The sequence below is a fragment of the Lepidochelys olivacea genome, assembly GCF_965140295.1.
Source record: "Lepidochelys olivacea isolate rLepOli2 genome assembly, chromosome: 13".
In the NCBI taxonomy this organism is placed as follows: Eukaryota; Metazoa; Chordata; order Testudines; family Cheloniidae; genus Lepidochelys; species Lepidochelys olivacea.
The window spans coordinates 35,576,726-35,598,050 of NC_140423.1; the positions used below are offsets into that span (position 1 = coordinate 35,576,726).

Consider the following 21,325-nt stretch of genomic DNA (forward strand, 5'->3'; position numbering starts at 1 on the left):
AAGAAAAGGAGTACTTGTGGCACCTTAGAGACTAACCAATTTATTAGAGCATAAGCTTTCGTGAGCTACAGCTCACTTCCTCAGATGCATCTGAGGAAGTGAGCTGTAGCTCACGAAAGCTTATGCTCTAATAAATTGGTTAGTCTCTAAGGTGCCACAAGTACTCCTTTTCTTTTTGCGAATACAGACTAACACGGCTGTTACTCTGAAACCTGTCAATATAGGACACATAGGATAATAATATTCAGCAAATCATAACTTTTCCAATGACACCTCACAAGATTCATCTTGTACAAATTGCATTATAATTATGTCATAATGATCATAATCGTCCCCCCATGATGAATATGGGGTGCAGTGTCACAGAAGCAATGCTTGTATTTAGCCTGGCCCCGTCGAGTGGGGACACAGCCAGGCCATACCTGGACATCGCTGTGACTCTGTACACCAGGAGACAGAGCACAACACCTGGACCGGGGAGCCTAGCCCAGCCATCCCCGCAGGACAGGAGTTGCCACTGTAGCGCGAGCATGGAACAGGCTTGCTCTGCAACTCCCCCCGCCACCCCGTCAGCCACCCACCCTGGGGGCAGCACCTGACCCCCCCAGAGGCCTCCCACCCCCCAGGCAGCACCTAGCCCCTCACATCCCCAGGCCTCCTTTCCCCTGGAGGCAGCACCCATCCAACTTTAGCCACTTGAAATATTGGCATATTGGAAATATGACCCTACCCCAGCCTGTGCTGCTCACCTAGGGTTGCTGACTTTCCGATTTCTGAAAACAGGACACCCCTGCTCCGCCCTCTTCCTTGAGGCCCTGTCCCCTGCTCCGCCCCCTCCCCAAGGCTCTCCCCCAAACTCACTCCTCTCCCCTCCAATCAAAACAAAAACACCGAAATCCCAAAGCAGGAATTATTGCAGAAAATGGCATGTTTCCTACCCCCTCTTTCAATCTTAACCTGTATCACATGTTCTGAGGAAAAGGGGGTGTTTGAAAATTTGCTACAATACTTATATTCATATTTGTCAGGGTGCTCTGGGAAGTGTCAAGGAGTTGCTCATTACTCCTGCAGTAGGTACCATTACCTATATCCCTAACACTGCACTGAACCAGAGATGCTATAGAAAAGAAGAGGGAAAAGACTGCTGCCATAATAACCCTTCAACAGAGAACAGCAGGGCTACTGATAGTTACTACACAAGGTACTGTGTATCAACATGAAATATAAAAAAAGAAAATGCATTTCAGCAACAGAAACCTGCTATGATTCTCCCTCTCTCCTCTATACAATGAAAGCAAAACATGGACTTTTGCTTGCTGCATTTTCATTTTGGCTGAAAAGTTAATTCTTGCCCTCTCCTCTGTCCAAAGAGACAGCACCCTAGCCTTACCTTCACCAGAATCACATTTAGATTAGGTGAAACACTCCTCTCTACAGAGATCTCTGTGCTATACACAGAAAAAGTTCCACGGCTCAACTACGCAAGTCCTGTAATAACCACAAACAGGCAGTGGGTATTTAGGACCCTCTTTAAAACACATCACTAAGGAAAAAATGTAGGGAGAAGGAGAGATACTGACTCTACTGAGCTAAACCTCCAGCGCACCCCCCCCTCCAAAAAAAAGGTTCCTAAAAAAGTTAAAGACCTTTAAATAAGCTCTAATACTGACACAATGACACCCCCCCCCCAAACACACATATACACACTGGAGGCAAGGATGCAGCATATAGTAATTCCAGGGTGTTGGGATCCAGGGTCAGATTGTGGTCTCTGTGTTTCTCCTGCGAGGGGAGCTGACTCTAGGTCCTGCGGGGAGGTGGCAGGGTCCACGCTCGAGAAGGGGAGTGAGCCTCAGAGCCAGCAGCTGAGGGGCTGGCTGGGGACATGTTGGTTCTGGGCTGTGTGCGCGGGGTGTGGGAGGGGGTTGGCAGCGAAGTGAAATGCTACTTGCAGCCCTCTCCCCACACCAGGGGGCCAGCGGAGCCCCTCCGCCTTCGGAAGCAGGGATCCTCCCGCTGGGGCTGAGCGGGAACCTCCTTCCCTGTGGTCCGCCCCTGGCGCTGGGCAGGAGCTTGCTGATAGGCGGAGGGTGGGGAACGCGTCCTACCCCGGCCACTCACCTGTGCAAGACGGGAGCTGGAGGGTTCCTGCCCAGGGTGGGGTGGGGCAGGGCAGGAGCAGCAGTGGGAACGGGAGGAGTGGCAGAGCCCACACTGCTCTGGGTGCGCTCTCACTGCCTATCACCGCAGCTCTTGCTGCCCGTTGCTGATGCTGCTTCCGCTGGAGGATGTGGCCTGGTGGCAAGGGAGACTCTGTCATGGGCACGTGCTGGGGGAAGCAATGGAGGGGGCATGGCTGCCGGCTCTGTGCCATGATCCCCTTGCAGCGCCTCCTGCCCACCAGCCCGTCTCCTTGGCCCCAGCTGTTCCGGTGCCCCTGCAGGTGGCAACCGGACTTTTGGTGTCTGATTTGTGTTTCAGACTGGACACTGTCAGACCAGATTTTCTGGTCGAACACTGGACACCTGGTAACCCTACCCCCCTCCCCATGTTGTGCACACCCTGCCATTCACCTCCGATGATTTACATCCACTCCCCTGCAACCTGGCCTGTGCTCCCCAAGCCACCCACCTCCCTCCCTCCCGTGATCCTTCCTTGATCTCACACACCCACACCCACCCCACCCTACCCGTGCTGCCCGCCTCCCGCACTGCAGAGACCCTTGATCCAATTAGAAACGAAGATGCAAAAGATCAATTTTTTTCCCTTTCTATTTTTGCTAATCTTATTTCTAAGAGGGTGAACAACCTATTTACAAAGGTGACTTTATACAGTGCACAAATCCATCGGCTGTGAGATGTCAAAACTGACCCTGCTTCTACCATTCTGGGGCTGAAAGATTTTAAATCCTGGTGAAAGTGAAGGGTAAATAATGAATGTGAAATTAACACAGATGAACTTTAAGTGGGGGAGAAATAACTGCAAATGGAATGTACCCAGAGGAACATGCTGGATAACACCGAGAAACACACACACAGGAGGAAACACAAGCATAGATATAGAAGCAAAAACACACCTACACAAAGCTATGCACGTACACACCCATAGAGCTACGCACTCTATGACATTCAGAGATAAACACACACAGCAAAAGACACCTGCCCATGTGTGTGCACACACAAAAGCAAAAGACACACCAGTATACACACAGATTTAAACACACATTGTCTTACACACACACAACACACAACTATCTAGATTTATACAAACGCACCCATGAATAACTTGACCCACATACATACACAGAGGCAATACACAACAGGGTACACACTTGCATAGATTTGCATGCATACATAGAGACAAACACACACACAAATACATTCTCACACACAGAGACAATGATGTAAGTGTAACCCATTGAGCAGAGTACAACGGAACCAGGCCCAGATCCTCAGAAGTATTAAAGTGCCTTTGAGGATCATCTTGGTCCAAGAGCGATGGGATACTAAATTATGCTGTGGCAGGTGCTCGGTATGCCCCATTCCCACATCCGTCTACATCAGAGTCCCCCAGTCTCCCCCTTCAATGGCAGGAGCTGTATGTGTGTGTGCCCCAATTCCCCATTCTTTCCCTCCCCTCATGTCAAGGGCTCTTTCTGCACTCTATTCTTCTCTAGGCCAGGAGCTGTGTGCCTCCTTCCCCCAAACTATTTCCCCCACCAGAGTCTGTGCACTCCCAGTTCTTTGCCCCAGCATGGCGAAGGGGGAGGAGGGGAGATGTGCATGTCCCCCTCTTCCTCACCCCATTATTGATCTAGAAGCTATTCAGGGTGCCAAATGTTAAATTCTGTTGGTAGGACACACAAATTAGATAGGGGCACTGTTATAGGGGAAGGGGTTAATGGCTGCCATCAACCAGTTCTTGAGTCTATCGTCAATTGCAGAGTTGCCTGAATCTGCAGTTGTGCTACACAGCTGGCAAGGGCTCCATGTGTCCATCCACCTCTCTCTCCTCTGCATTTTCTCTTTCTGTTTTCCAATTTTCTCCCAAATGTTAAGGAAAAGTTAGCACATGTGACTCCATTTTGGTTTGGGGCCCACCATTGTTTAAATGCCAGCACATCATACACCAGGAGGAGTAATCCTTAGATATTGAATCCCTGTGAAAATCCTCCTCCTTGTCTCCAGCCTGCCTTGACTCCCAGTATCTGGTTTTGTCAGTCTCTAACTCCCTGTCTCTTGGCCTTGATGTGAGGCCTCCCATCCTGATAATAAAAGTTACTGATGCATGGCTTTAGGACCATGCTGTGTAATTAACATACTGGTATAGCACGAGGAATGCACCAAGCAGGGATAGGTGGTAGATAAGACAAGGGTTTGTTTATTGGCTGAGGTTTCCGATGCACGAGGGCAACATGCTTTGCTAAAAAGTATATAACCTTTGTATAATCTGCATTCAGGGTCCCCTCCTGGCTAGCAGGGGGGCACCACGCTCGAGCGTAATAAACTTAGTGTCTTTTGGGAACTCTGCAGTTGTGGACTTTGTTTCTGTGCCTCAGCCTAGATTCGAACTGTGCGTGACCTATCAGGTATAATTCGCAGCACTGGTGTGCGTGTCCTATCAGGTATAATTCGCAGCATTTGTGTGCGTGTCCTACCAGGTGTAATTCGTAACACTATAAAACAAATACAAGAAAATATGGGTAATTCCTCTGTTTTGCCTGCAATTAACAAGGGTATTTGTATAAAAAGAAAATATTTTAAGCAATGACTGACTGACTGCCCAAAAGGGGTAGATCTGTGTTTTATTTTTGTCTTTCAGAAACTCAGAGAAAACTGATGCCAGCTAAAAAGCAATTCAACATCTCATGAATTTACTGGCACAATAGAAATTCTGTTCTGTGTTCTATGTCCTGTCTTGTGGTGTTTGTCTTGTGGCCAGAATTGCTGTGTTTAATTTTTCATAGGACAGTTTAGTTTAAAACTAAATAGAAGGGTTAAATCAAAATGCAGATACTTGTTTTATTCAACTTGCAATACAAAGTGTTTGGATAATATCAAAAAATGTGATATACTAAAGTTTAATACATTTGCTTAAGTAAAAAAAAAAAAAAAAAAATTAATTGGCCAGATCTTTTAATTAAAAAAATTGTTGTTAAAATTTGCACACCAACAGTCTTTGGAAGCAAGGACATCAAAGGTTAACCCACTCCCCATATTATACATGAGATCCTTCTGGCTACCTCACATTTCTAGCCAAAGGGCTGGGGAGGGAAAAAAGCTATTGGACACCAGAAGTTGTACCAAGTGGACTCCTCAAAAGTGGGTGTGCTTGTCCTGGCTTGTTGCTCCAAAGCTCTGTAATAAAGTCATTTTCCTAGAAGGGTATATGTGGCATACATTATACAATAAGACTAAAGTGCTGTATAATGGGCAATGTACATGTGTTCCTTTTTAAACAAAAATGTATAAGTAAAAAGTAAAAGTTTCCTTTGCAGGTTAATAAAAGCCAAGAAGGGAAAAAAAAAATAAAACGAAGGACAAGCTAATTCAACACTGTAGCTGGCAGGCTTGGCAGGCTCGGTCCAAAGATAAGACACTGGCCTGCCCAAGGACACTACTCACAGCTAGGATTTGGCTAACAGCCAAGAAAGAGGGGGGCTTAAATGTGCCCAAACAGCTGTGAGATCTGCAACACACTGCCAGACATTAATGAAATGTGTTAGGTCTCTGTATTTACAGGTAAAAGAAGTCCTGCTTCAAGAATCCTGAGCAAACCTGCCATTTGTTAAAACCAGGTGACTGGGTCTACATAAAGGTCCCTCGACAAAATACTACTCTGGCCCCATGCTGAAAAGGCCCTTATTAAGTCCTGCTAACTACCAACACCGCTGTGAAGTGCCAAGGACTGACTGCCTAGACCCATGCTTCTTACTGCAAAAAGACCCCTCCACCTCGAGGTGACTTCACTTCGACTACTGATCAGTCTGTCCCTCCTTCTGGGTTTTTTTTTTCCTTCCCTCCTTTTAAACAGCAAAAAAAAAAAAAAAAACAAGGTGAAGTGCTAGTAACCTCTCCCTTGTCCACTGACAAAGCTAACCTGCATTCAGTATTTGCTAAAGAAACCAAAGCACTACAGGGTGACGTGCTAGTAACCTCTCCCCTGTATAATGCAAAACCATGCCTGTTCCAAGAGAGAAGGAACGCCTGCTCTGCTAAAACCACCAAAATCCAAAGGTTCCTAACTGCAAAAGACACTGAAAATTGGCCCTGATGGCAAAGACGGAGCATTGCACATTGGCAGGGAGAAAGTTGCGGAATGTATTCTTGGAAATGTGAAGTAAAGTGGTGGGGTGGGTTTATTCCAGAGGCTGGAACTGTGCTTGTAGGCAAGTATAAATACCAAAAACGCCTTACAGCAACGAACATTACTCCCACCATCTGCCACCACTCCTTTGCAGGTAAAGGTTCCTGGATCCATCATAGCTACGTTAAGTTGGCGCTGGGAACCCCACCTGACCCTGACAAGCCATTGGATGAGCCACTTCACGAATGAACACCACGACCAACCCATGGACTAAGCTTTCCAGCTACTGGGACCTTCACAGCCCACCAGGACTTTTTGTGTTCCTGTTTATTGGACTTACATTGGGGGTAGTGTTTTTTGTATAGTACAGGGGAGGATGTCGACATTGGTATGGTTTGCCTGGGAGGGGTTCTCTCCCTATTCCCAAGTCCAGTACAAGGATGGGAGGGCAATAGCTTCTTGAATTTAACCCGTGCTATCAAACAGGGTGCAAATCGAACGCAGTGTTGGATTTGTATTCGTACCCCCACATATTTAGGTCAGGGCGTCCCGTTGGTAGGGGTACCTATCCCCCTTAATCGAACACTCCAAGCTAAGCTATGGGCAAACACTATATTTAACTGGAATGTTACAATCCAAATATGGTTTATTGATATGGTGGCCCAGAGTAATTATGCTTTATGTGTGTCACGATGTAAGGGCATAGAAAATACAGTTTTTGTAGGGAATTTTGTAGGGTGCAAGGACACCACTCAAATCAGCTCTGGTGCGGGAGGCCCCTCTACCTACTCCAGAACCCCGTGGCCAGTCCCCGAGGGGTCTGGCTGGCATTGGTTATGCAATCACACAGCCTATAAGGTTCTCCCAGCAGGATGGTGTGGTCCATGTACCTTAGGGGCTATAGTACCCGCCGTGACAGTACACCAGAACCTGACCCGGGGAGAGATCTGCAATCTAGTATGGAGGGACCGACGAAGTATTCCTTTAAACCCCCTTTCTTATCGGCCCAAAGGCTTTCGCTCCTTTGTGCGTTGGTTTCTGCCATGGTTGGGAGTAAGCAAGCTGGAAAAAGCTATAGTTAACATTTCAGCTGCTTTGGAACTAATGGCAAATGCTACTGCAGATGCTCTCTCTGCCCTTCAAATTGAAGTCACCCAGCTATCCCAAACGACATTGCAAAACCACCTAACCCTGGATTATCTCCTTGCAAATCAGGGCGGGGTTTGTGCTCTGGTCAATTCAAGCTGTTGTGTATTTGTAAATCAGCACCATAGGATGGAAACTGACATCCACATCCTCAAGCAACAGGCAGCCCTATTCCACCACCTCAGCCTCGACACTACCAAAGCCGGATTCCAGGAGGTCTGGGACTGGCTCACCTCATGACTACCGGATGTGGGGACTTGGGGACGGCGTATTTTGTATTTACTTTTTTTGACTGTTATTGTTTTTGCGTTATTTTTTGTATGCCTACAATGCTGCAGTATGTGCTGTCGGCAGTTGCTAACCCTGCAGCGCGGTTACTCAGCCCTGAAATAGCTTACTGACGTACAAAAAAAAAAGGGAGGACTGTTAAGGAAAAGTTAGCACATGTGACTCCATTTTGGTTTGGGGCCCACCATTGTTTAAATGCCAGCACATCATACACCAGGAGGAGTAATCCTTAGATATTGAATCCCTGTGAAAATCCTCCTCCTTGTCTCCAGCCTGCCTTGACTCCCAGTATCTGGTTTTTGTCAGTCTCTAACTCCCTGTCTCTTGGCCTTGATGTGAGGCCTCCCATCCTGATAATAAAAGTTACTGATGCATGGCTTTAGGACCATGCTGTGTAATTAACATACTGGTATAGCACGAGGAATGCACCAAGCAGGGATAGGTGGTAGATAAGACAAGGGTTTGTTTATTGGCTGAGGTTTCCGATGCATGAGGGCAACATGCTTTGCTAAAAAGTATATAACCTTTGTATAATCTGCATTCAGGGTCCCCTCCTGGCTAGCAGGGGGGCACCACGCTCGAGCGTAATAAACTTAGTGTCTTTTGGGAACTCTGCAGTTGTGGACTTTGTTTCTGTGCCTCAGCCTAGATTCGAACTGTGCGTGACCTATCAGGTATAATTCGCAGCACTGGTGTGCGTGTCCTACCAGCTATAATTCGCAGCACTTGTGTGCGTGTCCTACCAGGTGTAATTCGTAGCACTTGTGTGCGTGTCCTACCAGGTGTAATTCGTAACACAAATAAACAGGTTCTTAGCCATCAGAAACTCAAACATTCCCTGAAAAATTGGAAAGGCGTGCACAGTGTTCAAAAGTGATCACATTACACATGTACAGACAAATACACGGAAATGCTATCAAATTGAGCGAGACTGTCACACACAGTAAAAAGGCAATCTCGTTAGAAGAATAAAACTGCAACTTCTGCCATAATAAGGAGTTCAAAATTTTTTTGGAGAATTACAAAATTTTTAGATGCATCCTGGTTTAAATTTAAAGACATGATTTTGGGGAAATGCTTGTTTCTTGTGTTCAGCTGAATCCCCACAAGCTAGTTCAAACTCTTGAGGATCAAATGCCTCACGTTTTCTGGGATGGCCCTGGTTTTGAGGGTCCAGCATGGCATCTCTGCTCATGACATTGAGAATCTGTCCTGACTCCCATATAACCCAGGACCGTCTAAACTCAAAACCACACGTTGCTGAATTCAGTTCACACAGCCCTAGCGCTCAACTCCATCTCTCTCACTGCCTCCCAGCTGTTCAGCACAAGAACTGTAATATGTAGAAGACCTGCAGTGGTGGCTGCCCACTCAGTGGGAAAGGATCTACATCTGTTTATTTGGGGTGGAGAGAAAAAAGAATGATAGAGGAAGCCAACATTGGGAGCACAAAATAAGGGTCTGAGCTAGTGTCTGACGAGTCTGCACCTATAGGGTGAGGGAGACATAGTTTAAATACGCTTAAGTTAAGGATTTTCAAATCTATGGCATTTGCCTGTTAAATTCCCATTAATTTTTTGAATGGGAACCGAGTGTCCAAATCCTGAGCACATTTGAAAATCTCAGCGTAACCTAAACGGTGTTGGTAGTAGAAAACAGACAGTGGACACGGGAGAGTAAACTCACAGAAGAGTGGAAAGTAATTTTGGACCCAGCAGTAAATAGACCGATGTTGATAATCATCCGGATCCTCAATTTTGTACAAGCCCATGGATATTACAATGACTAGGAACTTTAAAAATATCTGGGCAGATATTGTATTTCAGACATGAGGTCAAACCCTAACTCACTTCACAGAAAGGGCAACTGAAAAGCCTTCAGATAGCAATGGGATTTTCAAAAGGAGCCTAAAGCATAGCATATCTTCTAACTCCCTTAAGCCTCCTTTGAAAATCCCAACCACAGCCACGACTGACCTGGGCTGAATTCAGACTAGTGGATTAGAGTTGAGAAAGCTCCATTTCCCCCTCAGTTCTACCACTGAGAACAAAAAGTTTGTACAAAAAATACCCAACTCTTACACATCCATTCTAGTTTAATTATCCTGTTTTTAGTAATCTTTCCTGGACATAACTTCAAAGAGTCCTTGTAATACAGATCAGAGACGGGGCAAATCTTTTAATCTTCAGGCCCCAAATTCTCTCTTACATTTGATGCTGGTGGAGAGAAAGATACATTTTCCTTGAAGGTTCATCTCAAATCATCCCTGTAAAGATAAGGAATCTCAGTATTAAAGATGCAGAATGCAGCACACAATTGCCTCTTAGAAAACTAAATAGCTTAACTGTACTAACTCCTCCCAGCTGAGGCCAGCATAGCTCCTACTGCTTCAGCTCAGGCAATCTTTTAGCTCACATAGTAATTTTACAGTCTGGTTACTGTAGCCAACTGCCTAAAGTTGACAGAGAAATAGGTACAGAGCAGGTGGTTTTTCAACCCCATTTCTTTCCCTAAAAGTCCAGTCCCCTTCTGCCTCTTTGAGTGTCTGACCCCGCAAAATTCAGAAGGTGCCAACGGACGGCCAAACCCATCCAAGAGCACTCTGAGTGAAGAAAGGCCAAGTTTAATCTGCGATGACAAAAAATCCCACTGCCCATGGTTCATGGCAGCCAGAGGAACGGTCATCGCGGCCACTCTCCCTTAAATGAGCAGCTCTGAAAGCAACAGGATTCTCTAGAGAGATACACCATGAATTTCTCTAAAGAGCAAACCTTTACTAAGCAGTTTCCTTACTAAAATCCTGCAAAAAGGAGTTCCTGTTCATGTGTGCAGAAAGATACAGCTTTCTGAAAGCATCTGCAGCTTCAGGTACTGAAAGACGGCCTGGCAATGTTTGGAAGATCAGTTCAGAGACTGGTTTCAGAGTAGCAGCCATGTTAGTCTGTATCCGCAAAAAGAAAAGGAGTACTTGTGGTACCTTAGAGACTAACAAAATGTATTTATTTATATCTCTAAGGTGCCACAAGTACTCCTTTTCTTTTTAGTTCAGAGACTGTTTGTCACTGAATGCGGAACGCATGTTATACTCTATGCGAGACATTTGTTAACTGCTGTGTCTGCCACAGTACCTCTTTCTTGCCCCATACCTGCCCCCATGGTGACATTGGCGGGGGGTGCCAATATGGGGCCATGCTAACTAACTGGATGGATACGAACTTCCAACAGCACTTACATCTGTGATTCCTATAAGGGATCCAGAGCGAGGAGGGAGAAGAGAAACCAGCCAATTTTGTTTTCAGAGTTCCTGCCCCTACAGATACAAGGAGGAAATGTTTCCAGGTCAACGGAGAGAGAGAGAGAGAGAAGAAGGGGGAGGGGGAAGAGCTACCAACTGCATGGAAAACTTTTCCTTGCATCTATGCCCCTCCTTCATTTGCACAAAAACCAGATCCATGTTTCTGAAGAGTTTGCATGGATCTGCTACTTATTCTTCTCACTGTCTGGGACTTTATCCATTGGAGACCATTAGAACATCAGCTTTCTCCCAAATCAGATGTCAGCTGCAGGTGTTTGTTTCATTAGTCTGCTCAGGGCATGTGTGCAATCAGGGTAGATCAGGTGAAACACGGACTGAACATGCGGTTCATCACAGCAGACCCCTCCTAGTCCTACAAGTGGCGATGTGGTTGCCCCTCCCACACACAAACCACCACCCAGGACTCTGAAACCTCAAGTGGTTGAGAATTTTAGCTGCTTCCTCACCCAACTTCCTCGTGTTCCAACATGAGCTCCCCAACTCTACCTACAAAAAGAAGACGGATAAAATCCCTGCATGCATAAACAGGGGAGTATCCAGTAGAAGCAGGGAGGTGATTTTACCCATGTATATGGCACTGGTGAGTCTAATACTGGAATACCGCATCCAGTTCTGGTGTCCCAATTTTAATACGGATGCTGAAAAATTGGAGACGAATACCTTTCTAGGAGGGATGCTTTGCTCAAACACAATCAGCAGGATCGCTAGGTGAAATTCTCCAGCTGGTATTAAACTAGAGATCAGACTAGGCAATCTAACGGTTCTGTCTAGCCTTCAAAATCTGACTTTTCAATAAAGCCATACGAGTAGCTTCTAAGGTCACAGCAGTTCCAGCCAGGGAAATGGCGCAGTGAAGTTAACTGGAGATGCAGTGGGATGAGAAGGGCTAGTGCAGGGTACTATTTAAAAGCAGCATGTGTGGAGAGGGGAGATAATAGTTGAGTTTTAGAAATGGGAAGGAGTCAGGGAGTCATAGTGGGCATTACTAGGTTACTTTCTTTGCCCCCTACGATGCAGGAGGTCAGTCTAGATAGTCATAATGGTCCCTCCTGGCCTTAAACGTTGACCACATCTATTAGATTTCATTGCAGGCACAAAATGGAGAGGGAGTTAATGCTTCTCTCCATCCTTGATGAAATGGGGTCTGCTCAGGGCACGTGTCATCAGGTGAAAGATGGACTGAATATACTCATAGCACTCCACCCATGCCCTCAAACCCAGCTGCGACACCACCAATGGCAAAGCACAGAGGGGGTCTCATGGGTCTGAGAAGAAATTACTTGTGGGCCGGGTCTCCCCTCAACACCCACCCTCAAGACAGTTGTGTGGTTAAGGCTCTGGACTGGGACATCTGTGCTCAGTTCTCAGCTCCGCCACAGACACCCTGGGTGACCTCAAACAAGTCCTTTTAAATCTCTGATTTCGGTGCCTAACTCCACTGGGCTCCTTTGAAAAAATCTCAGCCGTCAGCTCTCTGTACCTCAGTTCCCCATCTGTAATGCTGATACTTCCCGTCTTCCATCCTTTATAACCTAAGCAGACAAAGTCAACAAAAATCTTTGGAACAGGGATGGTTGCTAAGCGTCTGTACAACCCCCAACACAGTAGGGCCTCTAGGCAACAGTGTAACATAACTAATAATAAAACAGTGGATGGGCCCCATCAAGTGAAGCATCCTGCCTCCAGCAACACACCTCTGGCTACTCCCCGCTACCCCTCACAGAGATCAGAGCAAGCCCTGAAAGCACAGGAGCTGATTATCCTTATCTCAGCTCATGTAGGCTGTAAAAGCACTCAGTCCCTTTTCTTTAAGGCCCTACTCAGCAGGAAACCCTTACCCTACTGTACTTGGTGCTCAGATCCGGGGTGTTTCATTTCAGCCCATTTTCAAGATTCAGTAACTTCATTTGTCCACTTCACCCCAATCGTTTCATGGGGTTGGGGAGTCAGTCTCCAGCCTCTCCACCACCTGAAACAGGCAAAGAAACATTCATAAAACTATAACCCACAAAGCCTCTTCCTCTGCCCTGCTGCTGCAGCTATACCAGAGATCAGAGTTGCTTCTGGACCCATCTAAACTGAATTCCCCAGCACACCACAGGCCAGTTCTACCTGGGCACATCTAGGCAGGAAGAGCTAGCACTATACATGGAGAGGAAGACAGCAGGACTAAAATGAAGTCACTTCTGGGGTGGAGAGAGACAGCCAGAGCAAAGTGCAACAGGAGAAAGGAGGGGAATATTTTAGCACAACGATTCTCAACTGGGGGCCCGCGGCTGGTCCATGAAGTAGTGCCAGCATTAGGCTGGTTGGGGCTGTGATAAATGAAGGGGGGCGGGGGGGGGGGGGGGAAGAGCTCCCTTTTATGGACACCCAGCCAGTAGCTATAAAATCCCTCTTAGTAGCTGTTCTCTAATTGCTCTACCTGTAAAGGGTTAAAAAGTCTCACTGCTATGCATAGGTAAAAGGAACTGAGTGGGCACCTAACCAAAAGAATCAATGGGAAGGCTAGAATTTTTAATTTTGAAACAAAGATTCCCCTTTTCTCCCTCTGTGGTTGTTCTCCCAGAGAGTTCTCCCAGGGCAGAGTTATGGTGTAAGAAGCTTGGGGCCAGGTATGAAAAATCCTCAGTATCATACCTTGAAACTACTCATTTTAAACCCCAGGTATGTAAGTAGATTAGGAAATGTTGAGGAAGAAGCATTTAGGTTTATCTCTTTTTATTTGTTTATGGCTTGTGGACTCCTCTGTGCTAACCCCAGGTGCTTTTGTTTTGCTTGTAACCTTTAAGCTGGATCTCAAGAAAGATATTCTTGATGCTTAATCCTTGTATTTTTTTTTTTTTTTACATCTAGCAAAAGCCTAAATTCACAGATATAATTTCTCTCTTTTTAAAATTAAAAAAATTTACCTTTTTTAAGAGTAGAATTGGATTTCTGTGTCTTAAGAGGTTTGTGCATGTTGTTTAATTACATGGTGGCAACAGCTGATTTCCCTTCCTCCCTCCCCCCAGCTCTTCCCCGGAAGGGGGTAGGGGGGCTAAAGGGCACCCCACAGGAAGGAATCCCCAAGTGCACCTTCCTGGGCCTCAAAGGGGTTCTGCACTTGGGTGGTGGCAGCACCTACCAATCCAAGGTCAGAGAAAAGCTGTAACCGTGGGACTTTAATACAAGCCTGAAGTGGCCAGTATTAATATTTAGAATCCTTGTGGGCCCCCACCTTCTGCATTCAAAGTGCCAGAGTGGGGAATCAGCCTTGAAAGGGGCCCAAGACAGAAGACTTGGAGCCTCGAGCCCCGCAGAGCTAACCACCGCAGCCCTGCTGGGCAGAAGCCCCTCCAGCTCCCCTGAAGCCCAGACCTCCCCAGCCCTGCTGGACTCTGGAGTTTTAATAGCATGTTGTGGTGACCTCAAAGAACAAGGTTGAGAATCCTTTTTTAGCAGACAACTGGCCAAGCTCCCTGCTATGCTAACAAAAGATCCCATGTCCCTTTTAATGTCCACAGTGAGCAGACAGGATCTCAAATTTTGTTAAGACCTCAAGCAAGAGACCCTCAAGCAAGAGACCCAAACAGCTTCAGACCAATAGCATTAATTTATCTGCAGTAGAAGGGGGAAGAGACGAACCAATCCTGGACACTGAGGATTTAAAATCTGATGTTTACATCACTAAGGCAACACCAGCCTGAAGGCCTCAAGACACACAGGCGAGTAGGTTAGCAAGGTCCAAAAGCCACAAGTCATTCCTACTACACTCCATGATCGTAGCTGAACGCTGGATCGGTCAACACAACTCGTAACAGACACTTGGATAAAGTCAGAGCTGAAAAACATCTGCTACAATCCAAAGGCCAGAACTGAAGATTTGACACACCTCAGCCTGCACTAATTGGGGGAAGGGAGATAGGTTATCTGGCAGGTGGGACCATGATCTAACAGGAATACTCTGGAGTCCTCTCTCCAGGTTGGAAATTACAGGTCTTGGTAAAGCCCTTAAAGAGAGGTAGGCAAATAAAACCCAGGAGTCTCATAGACTCATAGAATATCAGGGTTGGAAGGGACCTCAGGAGGTCATCTGGTCCAACCCCCTGCTCAAAGCAGGACCAATCCCCAATTTTTGCCCCAGATCCCTAAATGGCCCCCTCAAGGACTGAACTCACAACCCTGCGTTTAGCAGGCCAATGCTCAAACCACTGAGCTAGTTTGCTTGCAGATGTAATAAACAGATCACGTACCCACTTCCCAGCAAAGCGAACCCCACTTCCCAGCAAAGTACATTCACCCACATGATCGTAAAACTAAGGGGTTGGGTTTTTGCTTGGTTTGTTTGTTTTTTTTCAGGGGGAAGAGTTCTGTTAGTGACCAAGATAAGTTTGACATCGAAATCCTTCCTGTGGAACATTTGAGAGGGTTATTTTTCTTCTGTTGGAGTCCTGACTCTCAGTCCCCCTTCTCTACAACTAGACTGGACTCCCTTGCTCTAACCACTAGTTTACACTCCCCCAGAGTTGGGAATAAAACTCAGGGGTCCTGACTCCCAGCCCCCCCCCGTTCTAACCCACTACAGTTGACATAACAGCAAAACCATTGAACTCTAGGGCGAGTTTAGTTCCCTAGGTAAGGGATTTCCCTTCCTCTGTAAGAAGCCAATCTCATACCAGCTCATTGCTCCCCGTATCTGGAATATGGCATTGGTCCAAAGCAATTGTTTCCTCCCAGCTCATCAATTCCATTTTCAGCCTAAAATGAAGGGATACAAACAGTGGTTTAGGATACACAGACCAAAACCTGGCAAAACAGAATCCAACATCACCACAGCTATGTTAGAAAAGAGGTTTTTAAAGATTACAATAGAGACTGGAGTGTAAAAGCCACTACAAGGTGTGACAAAGCGGGACTGTTCTTAATGTTTCCTCTGAATATTGTGGGGGTGCCTCAGTTTTCCCTATGCAGTTCTTAAGTATCTAGGTGATGGGATAAGGGTGTATGATCATTGCAGAGCCCTAGAGGGCAGGTATGTGTAGGGGTCTGGACACAGAGAATAGCCAACACCTTGTTTCCTGGCAACTGATGGCCTGGCCCTTCCCTCCTGCAAGGTGAGAGCTAAAGGGTTGGACAACAAAGGAATCAGGTGACCTCCTGTCCCAGGAAAGGGACAAAGCCCAGAGGAGGAGGGGCGGGAGAGAGTTTCAGTTTGGGGCTGGCTGGGGACATGGAGTGAAGTGCAGACTTGGTTGTCTGCCTCACTGCCCCCCAAAATGGACCCAGCTGAGGGGTCCTGTTCTCTGCACCTACAAGCTCTGTTTTAGAACATGTTCCTGTCATCTAATAAACCTTCTGTTTTACTGGCTGGCTGAGAGTCACATCTGACTGCGAAGTTGGGGTGCAGGACCCTCTGGCTTCCCCAGGAGCCCGCCTGGGCGGACTCACTGTGGGAAGCACAGTGAGGGGCGGAGGATGCTGAATGCTCCAAGGTCAGACCCAGGAAGGTGGAAGCTGTGTGTCCTGAAGACAGTCTGCTCAGAGAGAAGAGACTTCCCCAGAGTCCTGACTGGCTTTGTAGGGAACAGTTCCAGAGCATCGCCCAGGGACTCCATGACACAAGGACGTTCCCGCCTACAGGGGTAAGTAGCAACTTACCAATAATGCAGAAGCTACACTCACTAAAATTAATACAGTAACAAGGGTTTGGCCTTCTCTAGCTCCTTTCTTCCGAACATCTTCAACAGTGAGGCTTTCAGAGGAGCCTACGGGAGTTAGGTACCTTACCCCCCCTTAGGCTGCTCCAACAATTCCAGTCCGACTGCTTTACAAACATTAATTCTCATCTGCCCTGCAAAGTCAATATCATCCCCATTGTATAGATGGGGAAACTGAGGCACAGAGAGGCAAATGACTTGCCCCAGATCACCAGCAAGTGGCAGAGCCATGAATATAACCAGATTAAGGTCAGTCTTACATGGCGCCACCTCACAATCTCTTCCTGGTGATGTAGGGCTCTGCTATTCTCCAAATTTTACAGCTAAAGAATTGAGGCATTGGGCCAGTTTTTAAAATGTCTGTGAGCACCTAAAGACACAGAATGAAATCAGTAGGTGTTAGGAACCTACATGTTTCTGAACATTCCACTACATATCTATCTGTATCTTTAGTGCCCAAGTACCTGTAAAAATCTGGCACAGAGAGACTAAGACTGGCACATGGTCACACAAGAAATTTGTGGTGGAGCCAGAAATTAAGCCCATGTCTCTCAAGTCCCAGGCTTGCACCCTAACTGCTGAGTCCTCCTTCCTCTCAGCCTCTTCCGCATTTACACTTCTAGTCTCAGCTCTTCCTGACTGACTTTATGGCTTTTAAAACCAGAGTGAACAAAGGGATAGAAAGCAGACTATAGGGAACAATCCTACATTGACCCCAAGAAAACAGGCCTGTTAGGCCACCCATCCTATGTAGCTCCAATCTTCTGTGTTAGAATAATCCTTAATTGAACCCATTGCTGCCCTGAATCAGCCTCCAGACTTTATCCCACTGCCTCATTTGCAGATCCAACCCCCCAGAGCAAGGCACAGAATCTTTCTGGGAAAGCCTGGCTGCTTGCAGCCTATGGTGTTTGCATTCTGTATCTGACATCCTTTGAGGCTTCATAGATCCTGGGCTCAAGGAGTATCTTTCTGACCTGTATAAAAGTGATTGGCTTCCTTTACCTTGGTAGATGCAAAGAGTCTTAAGATGCTACAGATCAGGTAAAGGTTGCTGACAGGGATGGCTCAAAGGCTATGAAGTACCCAACCACCTGTAGCTAATAAGGGGTCAAAACAGATGCAGAAACAACAATATTTAATAATTTGCTCTTTTTCTAGTAACTCCCATTCCAGATTGGAGTGTTTTTATAAGCATAATCATTAATGAATCAAGACTCACCATGCTTCCTTATGAAGTACTAGTCACATTGTACAGTTGGGGAAACTGAGGTACAGAGAGGCACAGGCAAAGTGGCTTGCTCAAGGTCACCCCTGGGTCATCTTCAGAGCCAGTAATAGGAGTCCTGACTCCCAGCTCACCTACCATAAGGCCCCTCTACCCTCCCAGTGCTGGGGTAGAACCCAGGAGTCTTGAGCCCATCCATCATGAAACCCATTTTTAAAATGGGGTCTGGAGAGCACCCCGGCTTCAGTAAAGGCACTATACAAGCAGACAGGCGTTTTACCACGGGAGCCACATTGGGCTCAAGATAGCCTCTGAATTGCACGGTGTGTTTCAAAGCCAGCAGAGCCCACTCAACTTTCTTCTCTTGTAACTAAACTTCCATATACTTCCTTCAGTGGAGTTTCACCGGCAAATTATAAAGTGGGGAGAAAAGCCAGAGCAAAATTGAGGCCTGGAGCGACGTTCAGCTCCCACCCTTTCCCCAACACATCCGCCACACACGGAGTGGTCAGCTTCACCATTGCCGCCAGCAGCAGCATTTCTGAACCCCAAGTCAAACCCGCTCCCCGCTCATTCCGCACCCCGAAAGAGGCTGCTAGTCCTAGGACACACCGCGGAAGGCACCTCCCGAGCCCTGCCCCCGCCGCAGCAAGGACGTCCTTCGTTCAGCCTTCACCGGCTCCCCCACCGTGTGCTTTTCCTCTTAAAGGGACACACACTTGTACATAAAACTCCTGCTGTTTATTATGGTTTGGTTATAGCAGGAGGAGCGGGTCTCAGGACTTTGCTCTCCCTCCCGGAGCTGGGAGTAGAGTCTACTGGATTAAAGGGCAAAACTAAGCGTCAGAACTCCCGGGGTCGCTTCCGAGCTCTGCAGCACACTCCCTGCCTGCCCTGAAACAAGTCACCAAATCATGCCGGGGGGGAGAGAGAGAGATAACCAACTCTTTCCACCGCATGCGTGCCTTCGTGCAGGCCTGAAGAGGACACTGCAGACAGACACATAGTAATTCATTAAAACGCAGGGACAAATCATGTCATCTGTTTCGCCCAGATACTGCGAATTCAATGGGAATTTCAGGGGTGTCGCTGAAGATCACACAGCACAATCTCACAGTTTAACAGACCACTTTCCCAATAACCTCCTGCCTTTGGCCCCACTTAACGGGGTGACCTACACATTCTGAATTCACCAGTCCCAGTGCCAAATTCCATCCACGGGAACACTGCTCTCCCCACATAAAGTCTTAAGGACACGTATTCTAATCTTAACACATGGGTGGATGGCAAAAATTAAACCCAGAATGGCAAAGGATTCAAACCGAATTAGAGATCTTGCAACTTACCCACCACACTGGCCTAGGACTCGGAATATAGAAACAAGGATACAGGAAGTATAGTGATGATGAAAGAGAGACAGATAAGAGGAAGTGGTAGGTGGGACAGGGAAGAGAGCGGCTTTGTAATTGGCTGAGAACATAAAGCAGTCAGTGTTATTTCTCTGAATGAGGTGAATGAGATGCAGAAACTTTAACCCATGGCTTCAAAGCATGTGTCTAAAGATTTTTACAGAGCTGGTTTTAGGAAAATTCGTGTGACAGAAATCCATGGTTTTCTGTGAAATCTCAAAGATTTTTCAAAAAGAAAAGGAGTACTTGTGGCACCTTAGAGACTAACCAATTTATTAGAGCATAAGCTTTCGTGAGCTACAGCTCACTTCCTCAGATGCATATAAAGATTTTTCAGTCTGTTATAAGAATGCAATCTTGGGCCAAAATTTGAAAAACTAGCCTGGAGTTTTGGGAGGCACTGTCCAGAAATCCTTATGTGGGGTGTAGATTGGGCTGATATTCAAAAGTACAGAGCAACCCTGCTCAACATTTCTGAAGGTCACTTATTTAGGAGACTAAATCAGAGTTTAGGAATCTGAATTTAGGGTCCTAGTTTTGAAAAATGTAGCCCTGGAATTTTGGGATCATTTTGATTTCCAAACCCCTTACAAAAAATGTAATATCAATAAACATATTTCACATTTATATAGCACTTTGGATTTTCCTCATTCTGAAGTCCCAGGACTGGAAAATACAGAAAGGTACTGGCAGTAGAGAGCCAAATTTCTAAAGGTTGTTTAGGCACCTAAAGATGCTGAAAAGTATCTAAAGTATTTCAAAAGTACCTAGGCACCCTAACTTCCGTAGGAGTTAGGCACCTAATTCATTTAAATGCCTTTGACAATCCTAATATATATCCAGATTCAGAGTCAAAGGCTGTAGGAGGCATCTGCAATGTGGGACTTCAATAACATTTGTGGGTAAAATAAATGTGGGAAATCTTGGCAAAATCTGCAAAGGAGAATAATAAAATCCCTTGTGTACCATGCTTCCTACCAGACTGTGCTCTCACTTACACTGACATAACCCTGTTAACTTCAGTGGAGTTGCTTGCTCCAGGTTTAAACTGGTGTATTTCACAGCAGAATTTTCCTTTCCGTGTGTAGTCCAAAGGTAGCCACCACTGTCGCCATTTTACAGGTGGAGAAACAGGCTCAGAAAGAGGTGAAGGCGCAGATCCTCAAAGGTATAGAGGCATATAACTCGCACTGGGAATTAAGCACCTAAGAGTTTTGGCTACACTTGTGAATTAGAGTGCATTAAAGCATCCCCGGGCACACTAACTCATGAAGTGTCCACACTGGCAAGGCACGTACAGCGCTTGGACTCTGCGGCTGGAGCGCTTCTGGTAATCCACCTCGACGAGAGGCATTACACTTGCTGTGTCCCGGCTGGAGGACCACGGCGCCAGTGTGGACACCCTGGTCTGTTATTGCGCTCTGATCGGCCTCCAGAAGTATCCCACAATGCCTGTTCTAGCCACTCTGGTCATCACTTTGAACTCTACTGCCCTGCCCTCAGGTGACCAACCATCAGACCCACCCTTTAAATTCTCTGGGAATTTTGAAAATCCCTTTCCTGTTTGCTCAGCAAGGCGTGGAGTGCTCTTAGCAAATCTTTCCAGGTGACCATGCCTCCACGCACCAGGTGATCCCCAGTATGGAGAAATGGAGAGGTGCTGGACTTCATCAGTGTTTGTGGGGAGGAAGCTGTCCAGTCCCAGCTGTGCTCCAACCGTAGGAATTACAATACCTTTGGGCAGATATCAAGGGACATGATGGAAAGGGGCCATGACCAAGACGCACAGCAGTGCAGGGTTAAAGTGAAGGAGCTGTGGAATGCCACTCCAGTGCTGCCCCCGGGACCTACCATTTCTACAAAGAGCTGGACGCAATACTTGGGGGTGACCCTACCTCCACTCTGAGGACCACCATGGATACTTCAGAGCCCA

At 46.6% G+C, this 21,325-nt stretch overlaps 2 long non-coding RNA genes across 6 annotated transcripts; one reads left to right on the forward strand and one right to left on the reverse strand.

Annotated features, from left to right (window-relative positions):
* Positions 1–631: 631 nt before the first annotated feature.
* On the reverse strand, positions 632–19,411 carry LOC311529772. Of its 5 annotated transcripts, XR_014713873.1 has the most exons (6): positions 19,330–19,411; positions 15,715–15,796; positions 12,895–13,025; positions 10,973–11,050; positions 9,949–10,006; positions 632–2,329 (listed from the first exon to the last, which is right to left on the reverse strand). It is a non-coding gene; the product is annotated as an uncharacterized lncRNA (long non-coding RNA). The 5 variants fall into 5 exon arrangements; XR_014713874.1 differs by lacking the exon at positions 632–2,329 and having other exon boundaries at positions 9,818–10,006; XR_014713875.1 differs by lacking the exons at positions 632–2,329; positions 19,330–19,411 and adding an exon at positions 18,565–18,639 and having other exon boundaries at positions 9,818–10,006.
* Positions 2,701–8,350, forward strand: LOC311529773. Its single transcript, XR_014713878.1, has 2 exons — positions 2,701–4,588; positions 5,742–8,350. It is a non-coding gene; the product is annotated as an uncharacterized lncRNA (long non-coding RNA).
* Positions 19,412–21,325: the final 1,914 nt, after the last annotated feature.